The sequence below is a fragment of the Aphis gossypii genome, chromosome X, assembly GCF_020184175.1.
Source record: "Aphis gossypii isolate Hap1 chromosome X, ASM2018417v2, whole genome shotgun sequence".
In the NCBI taxonomy this organism is placed as follows: Eukaryota; Metazoa; Arthropoda; class Insecta; order Hemiptera; family Aphididae; genus Aphis; species Aphis gossypii.
The window spans coordinates 40823443-40832473 of NC_065533.1; the positions used below are offsets into that span (position 1 = coordinate 40823443).

General features: G+C 22.0%; 1 long non-coding RNA gene across 3 annotated transcripts in view; it reads left to right on the forward strand.

The window, feature by feature from the left end:
* Window positions 1–8703, forward strand: part of LOC114125306 (uncharacterized) — a 29164-nt gene extending 20461 nt beyond the window's left edge. Inside the window, exons 3-5 of one of the 3 annotated variants that reach the window (XR_007605478.1) lie at window positions 33–167; window positions 2790–3025; window positions 3098–8703. This is a non-coding gene — a long non-coding RNA (uncharacterized LOC114125306). The remainder of the gene's footprint in view (window positions 1–32; window positions 168–2789; window positions 3026–3097) is intronic. The other 2 variants (XR_007605479.1, XR_003592512.2) reach the window with 2 other exon arrangements.
* Window positions 8704–9031: the final 328 nt, after the last annotated feature.

Consider the following 9031-nt stretch of genomic DNA (forward strand, 5'->3'; position numbering starts at 1 on the left):
TAATTTAAAATAATATTATCATATCTTTTCAGTGGGACCAGAAGGCATCGTAAAAATGTCGACAACATTGAATAACAATATCTCCGAAACCGATATCTGTCATATTTAGTGCTGGACCAATCAATCAAGGATATATGATACGCAATGGATAATTTTACATTTTAGGGGTTGGTCAAATTTTTTATTAACTAAAAATCCCGTGGAATGAAGATACAATATCTTAAATAATTTTTACCTCACGCTCTTAAGTTTTAATAAATGATCCAATTAGATAAAATATTTAATCATTAATTATTAATGTTAATGTAAGTATTTATTTATTTTATTTTTGGTATTTTTTCACTTTTAAATCTAATTTTCTACGATAAAAATACAATATATTACCATACATTTTCTTGTTTTTGTAATTTCTAGTTGTATTTTTATAATAGATACATTATACATAATATTTAATATCTATCAAAAAATAGAAGATTAAAACTGCCATGGATTTATAGGAGTGCTATTGTTCATATATAATCCCCTTTCAAAACGTACGACTATAGCACACTATGATAATAATATCATAATATATATGTGTGTACGTGCGCGCGTGCATGTTTCTATTATTATTAAAAACAATTATGAAAATATTTATCTAAATAAGTATTTGAATAATTAATATATATTTAAATAATTTTCAATCATGATTATCCTAATAAAAAAACATTTGAACGTAGAAGTTGAAAATATATTGTATTTTTTAAAGTTATTTGAATAATTGTGTTAGAAAATTATACAAAAATAAAATTTTATCCAAATAATTATTTAAATACAGATTTATCCAAAAACTCCCCTACTCATATAATACTATATAATATGGTTGTATTTAAAAAAGTAGTTACACTCAGATAGCATGGTTGTCAGTAGGCATCTCGAATCACTGAGCATCTGATTATTGCAGAAATCTTGACCACATTTATTTAAAAGAATTCAAAATTAAGCACAATGGTGTGACATAAAAATATGAATTTTATTTTATTTAGTCATATGAAATATTTTGGTACAAATAATGTTTAACGTCTACGATGTTTCTTTTTTTTCTGGCATAACATTACTTGTTATTCAAAAGTACAGTCTTATAAGAATGTATTTTGACAATGTGTGGCAACTTTTAAGGAGTCCGTTTTATCTGAAAATATTTCATCAGCGCCATATTTTAGTCGAACAATGTATTAGATATATGAAAAGTTTAATGTTTTGTATTTTCGTCAAAACAGTATATCCTGAAAAATATTTCATCAAAACGGTATTTAGGGCTGAAAATAATGTACATCGAGATTAAAGCTGTTGAAAATATATCATATGAAGGTATTTCCCAAAAATTATCTTGTAGGTATAAATATTTTAGTAGTTAATGAGTAGTTATTAAATATTATAACTATAAGGAAAATATGTTTTTGAACTTTACTGGCACGTATAGAAAATATTTTAAAATACACAAATTTAATGGAAAAATCAAAATACTAAAAGACACAATATTATAGTAAAATTTTTAAGAACAAAAAAAGCATACAATAACTTTACTATGCATATGAAAGACATTTTTTATTTAGTTAAATATTTTTTTAACGCAATATTTAAATAAAATAATATGAAATAAAAATGATAAATAAGTTTAAATGTATTAATATTATAATAGTATACTTCTCATCAAATAAAATACTTTGAAGATTATAAAATCAATAAATATGATTTAAAATTTATTTTTAATTGTATACGAAAATATGTATGAAAAAACGTTTCTATTAAATTCAAAATTGACTGAATCATGAGAATTATTAACAAAATAAATAGATATAATGATGTGTTCATAATACGAGTATATATTTATAATAGTATTATGTTTTTAAATACAGTTACTATAATTTCTACATTAATATAGGTACAATACTATAACTTTGTCAACCAAAATCATTGAATATTGAAATTATTTTATTTTTATTTTTAAAAGGCCTTTTTACGCTCAAAAAAATAAGCATAAAACGTTAAATTTTTAAAGATCAAACTAAATTAAAGTTAGTTAATATAATCGGATTTTAATATCTAAGAAAGATTTAAATTCAATATAAACTATAAATTCAAAATATTATTATTATTTTTTATTTTTTCATAAACAAAAATAAAATAGTATTGTAAAATGTGTAACCAAGTATAATAATAATATAAACAAACTAGAAGTTAAACTTAGAAAGTTGTTTTTAATGTTATAGTGTTATATAAATATAATTTATAAGTATTATATCATCATATTTTGTAGTTTAACATTTAAATGTATTGAAGTTTAATACTTTTTGTTTAAAAATAAACTTTTATTTTTTTTGTTAATAATAATTTAATAAAAAAACATTTTACCTTTTTTCTTTATTCTGATTATTTTTTTAGTTTTATTTAAACGAAAATCAATTTTGGTGACCGTATAAAAATTTAAAACAAAATATTATTATTTTCATATCAAACCCATGTACAATATATTATCTCTATTTTGTTTGGTACTTGGTCTATAATGGTAAAATATTTTATAAATATTTCCCTTTTTACTGAATAATAATAATAATAATCAAAATATTAATCAAACAACGTTTTGATTAAAGTGCTGTAGGCCATTGTTCAGAATTATTACTGTTTGTTATTCTAATAGTTTATAAAATATAATAATAATAAGAATGGAAAAATTATTAATTCGTGAAAGTGAAAGGACAAAAGGTAATATTCATATTATTAAAATGTTCTTGATATTTTTTTTGCAGTCATAAACAAAAAAAAACCAATCATTTTAATAACGTGAAATAAATGACAATTATGAATACTTGTTAAGTTTTGTAAAAGAACAAAACGTGTACAACGTTGGAATTTTCTTAGAATAATTGGACACGAACGCGAACAAAAATAAAAAAAAATATACAAACACAATATAATGTTCGATACGGTTCGATTTATTGTATTATATAAATAATCAAAGGCAGGATGCTGTTAACTTAAAAACGTACACATTACTATAATGTACACGGAAACGAATAAACCCATTAAATCATATTGTTTTCTTTTTTTTTTTCAGATAACAACGTTGACTGTTTTCAGACAATTTGGTCGAAGAGTCATTTTTGCCACAAAATAAAAACATCAAAGAAAGGCGTGATATTTCAGAGATCCCGAAAGCCGATTTGATTTCGAATAATATCGTTTAATATTTAAAAAAAACCTCTATTATTGCTTTTTAAAACACGTTTTGTGCCGAGTGTCGAAGAGCATGATGATGAATACGAATTATATGTATATACTTATTTATTAAAATGTCCATAATCACCGAAAATTATAGCTGTAACCGTCATTATGATGGTATTGTTAATTTATTATAGTATTAATGTAGACAGAACGATAAATAATTTTGTATTTTAACATTAAGAAAAAATATTTAGGTTAATATTTAGGTAATATTTAGGTTTCTATGTTTGTTTGCTTCAAAGTTCCACACTTCCACTTCGTTCTACTGCACCATTATATGTAGTACTGCTTGCCACCACCAACTAAATTTGACTAACGAATCTTTAAGATGTGTTTAATTTCGATTGGCTATGCAAATTAAATGAAAAATTAATATTTTTAATATTATTATTTAATTAATTAAATCCCGCCTTTATAACGATTTGTTATTCATCTAATTATAAATAATTTCTAGATTATAAGCTATTATTATTGTATATTATCTCCTATCATAAATGTTTTATGTTCTAAAAGGTCAACCCGTATAATTGAAATTAAAATAAATGTACGACTCAGTACGACATAATATATTATCGTAAAATAAGCAGTCTTCTCAAAGATAATTTTTTAATGTATCTGTACTACAGATACAGATACTTTAAAAAGGTAGTAATAATAAATTGATACATTCAATTTTTTTTCCCATTTATAAATCTACAAAACTGAATTTTTTTTTTTAACACGTTCCAATTGTCTTACATTATTATCATTGTATAACATTTTGTACCGTATCATTTGGTGTAGGTAATTATAAATTCTTCATCAAAGTATTCAAATCTTCGATTAGATAAAAAGCACACAGAAAAAATAGGTTTAATATTGTCAAATGCGCACATAAAAGTATATTAATATTTTAAATTAAATTATTGATAATTTTTAATTAACTTAAATTGAACAATACACAAATAAAAAATACAATACTTCGAATGAGTTTGTAATATTTTATATTTTTATATATTCTAGCTAGATATTGATTTTTTAGTTTATTTTTGTTTTTTATTTTACAATTAAATAAAAAATATGAAATAATCTAAAAATAAAGAGTACCTATTTAAATATTAATACTTAAATTTTCAATACAGATAGTTTGAGAAAAAATTTAAAATTCGTATTTTATCATTTAAAAGTACCTAATTAAATACTTAAATACTTTTACTCATCTACATTAGACACATTAGTGAAAATATACAATACTACTAAGTACTAGGTACTTCTACTACATTACTGACTTCTGATTTATATTATTATTATGAAAGTCGTTTAATATTTGAACAAAATAAAGTTTTACGATTATTTTATACAACAATATTATTATGTACCAACGCGCGTCGTCCCGCTTTATTTATATACCATAGTTATATTTGTAATCTACGTGCGTAAATCACACAATGTGATAATACATTAAGTGGTGTAATCATGACAATTAATAGCGTTTTAATCGTAATTTTTCAATAACGCCAATGGTTCAATCAAATAGCGTTTTTTACCCTAAACATGATAACAACGGTTTATTGTCGGCGAAAAAGAATGAACTTCGTTCAACCGAATTTTATAGTGTTATATACTTATTGTATAGTGTAATTCAGTCACGTTTTTTAACGTCTCTACGTTTTCGTTTTTACGTATCTGTACTCATGATTTTATCAATGTTACTTTAAAAATATCATTATTGATGTTAGTATAAATACTTGTTATAAGCCTACAAAAATCGTTTCTTGTATAATTTTAAATTTTAAACAAAGCGGGGATATACGCAGGTGTGCATATTTCTTTTACAATGATGTGAAATGTAATTTTTTTTCAACTATAAAAACTGTCATGTTCAAGATCAAACTTTAAATAAGCTGTTTTGTTCTTGATAATTTTCTCGGAGCGTAAAAATAAAGAGCACATTTAATGTAAAAACACTATCTGTGGAGAAATATCAGTTGTTAAACATAATTTGATGTCTAATTTAACTTATTCGTTTAATTATTTATTTATATAGAACTCAAAGTATATCATTTTGGTTACAGTTTTACGATATTTGATTGATTAAGTAATATTATTTCAAAGGCGCTTGCTCACATTGTTTTAAAATAAATTAATAGATAATAAAAATAAATAAATTTAGATGTCAAGTTAAAAAAAAATCAAGTTAGTACAAGTCCTACTCTGAGTCAATAAAATAAAATCACCAAAGTTGTATGCGATGACTAATATTTTAATAATAGTAATAATAATTGCCAATAATTCAAATTTTAATAAAAATAAATATTTAATCATAACTAAATATGCACTTAATTCAAGAAATATACACTAAAAATACGATAAGTAATTTAAATATGTATGCACTTAAAAGTGGAAAATTCCTTAAACATACAAAAAAAACATTCTGTTAAACTTTTCTGATATTTCATTAATTATAAAATTAACTATACGTGAAATAAACTTACACAAGATATAAGCAAGAAAAAAATATCCATATTTAATTAAGTAGGTAGGTACGTATCTAAATTGTTACAAACTGTGTAATAGCAAAATATAGTAATTTTGCGAGTCCGTTAAATTTTAGGCATCATTTTATTTTAGACATATTGTTTTATAGCTCTAAGCAAAATTGTAACTGAATAAAATTGTCTAAAACCATTGGTGATTAGAACTACTTCTATTAAGTTTTCTGCAGTCTACACATAAGTACTTAAGAAATGGAAAAAAAATACATTTAAGTGTATGTGCTCGTATGTCTTATATTTTGTAAATACAGAGTGAACTTAATTTCATGTTACATCAATTTCTCATTAAATATACAAAATAGAAAAAAATATATCGCACTAAAACTTAATTATCTTAAACGTTTCTCTGGCCTTCTACATTAAAAATTAATTTTTCAGCGGAATCGATTTCAAACAAATTCAGAGTAAAAGCGGAGAAATTCAAATTATTTAATAACATACTATATATTTGCAAAATAAATTTTGATTTTAATGAGCTATTGAAACAGACTTGAATGAAATACAATAATCTCAAATATTTGTCAATTTTTTTTTCCAACATCTTTAAGAATGGTTTATATACTAATGTCTTAATAACCAATTGTTAATGCCTTGCCTTTATACAATAATCAAAAAAAGATATTTTTATAAATTTAAAACCACTAAGAACATAATTAAAAAATATATATATTTGTCTAGTAATACCTTAAAGTTTTTAAAAATTGAATTTTATACCTGCCCACATAAATAATACTATTATACCTATAACGTCGAGTTGTATATTCCAATAACAATAATCTACAATAATAACATGATAATATATTAATAGTTAATATATTATATTATAATACCACTATAATATTTAATAATAACGATAAAAGTAATTAGTTGTTGTAGTACCTATGCAGTTGATAAACTAATCAAATAATAACATAATATATCATATTTTTTTCGTTTCTTGTTAGTTGAGATTTAGTTTTTCATAATGATAAATTATTATTTATTTTGTATTATACTTTTAACACACAAGTAGGTACCCATAGTTTAATCAATATTTATTTTAAAAAAAATGTAAATATAATATAAGTATGATAATTGGCATGTCATATCGTTTTTATTTATTCGATCATCATTATCATAGTATTAAATTTAAGTTAAATGATTAGTACAATTTGTAAATACTTAGTAACTTCTTTGTTGTATATTGATTTGTTATATTTAATTTGATACGTGTATTTGTATAATTTTCACTCAGTAGGTACTTGCCTGAGTGATACTTACTTATAAGTTTCTTTCAATATTAAGTTTAATGTTCACAGAATATTTTAAGTTCAAATGCGCTTTCAATGTCTTATTTTAATATTTATAAATTTAATATTGGATAAGCTTAACACCTACAATAAGCTATATTAATCGTAGTAAATAATTATTTAATTTTTATTTTTAGTTTATATAAATTATTTTTTATCAAGTATTCGTTGTAAATGTTAAACTAAGTTAAAAAAAAAAAATAAGGATTTCTAAGCATAGGTACTTAATTTTGTAATATTCATTTTAATTATTTATGATATTTAATTTAATCGATTTAAAAATATGTCAATAATCTATTGTATTTAAAAAAAAAAAATTCTCAAAAATAATACTTAAATATGTTTTGATTACAGATTTATTAGGTACACAATGCTATTTTTTATCGATATTAAGTAATATATCTTATGTCTATAATAATATCTTGAACCCTATTTTGTATTCAAGTAGTATTTTAAGGTAGCTAATAAATTAATGCATTGCAATAGATAATATTAATTATATATCTTAAGTAGATAAAATGTCTTCTATTAATTTGATAAAATACAAATACTTAAAAAGATGGCTAAAAATATGATTCTACTTTAGTTCTTGATTTTGTATAGATATGATGATTATTAAAACATTATAATAAATATCATACCTTTGTTAGAGAACCAAAAATAAAATATAAAAATATATTATATAGATATAAATAATTATATTCCTATAAAGTTTAACGTTAATTAAAATATAAGTGTTATATCTATAAATTTAAATGTTGAATTGAGTTCGTGTTAAACTTTATAAATGCGTATAAGTGATTTTATAATATTAATAATAAATATTTAACAAGAAAAAAAATATATATATTAATTAATATAAAAAAATTTACTATTATTGACATGTTTTAATTGCTATAGGAATTAACTTGCATAAATACGTCCGATAAATCTTGTATTGCAAAAATAACTGGTGTTGTGTCAGGTGTTTTTATTATTTTATTATTTTATTTTAGTTAATCCTGATAATTTAAAAATTGACTAGTAATTTTGTATTAACTGAAGTATTAAGTATAGGTATCTAATGATAGTTTTCTACCAAAAATAATTTTTGGAATTAATAAATAATAAATGCTCTAAACTTCTAATACATTTATCGCCTAGCATAAAATCTAAAATGAAAAAAGAAAATGGAATATATTGAACAGGTTTACAAAAGTAACCGTGTTATGTTAACATTTTATAAACAATAAGTACAGAATTGAATACATCTCTCTAAGCAAACAGTGATTGCGTGTATCTATGTAGCTCTAAATTCTGAGAGCTAGTAATTTAATAAGACAGGTACAACTACTCTCGCACTTACCTCATATAAATGTAATTTGTATCAGTCTGAATTACATTTTTTATTTCACTTCAGGTTTTGTATTATTATTGGCATTTATTTTTTACATTTGTTGTTGAGGGTACACTGTATTGTACGTGTTAAATTTGAATTTAATATCGTTATGCACCAAAACCTTTTCTAATTGGTGACTGTCTATCAGCCTTAATATTTTATATTATTTACATTATATTCTATTTAATAGAATAATATTACATATATTATACTTTTTATTCATAAAACAAAAATAAATTATATTTTTATTACAATAATATTGAAATCTAAAGTCAAATAATGTTTGTATTTGATTACCAGATTTATAATAATAACGTGCATCCACCAATCGTTGTATCCTCTTGAAGATTTATTTAAATTCTATTTTTATAATTTTTTATAAATATAACCTATAATATTATTATTTCAGTATAAGTATTTAGTACTGAGTATCATCATTATATTAATACACGCTCAATAATATTGTTTATAATTCTACAATGAATAATTTTAGATTACTGAAAATTAATAATTTCGTATTTTCCCCTAAAAATAATTGATAGCTCAATGAGCAAATTTTAAGATCA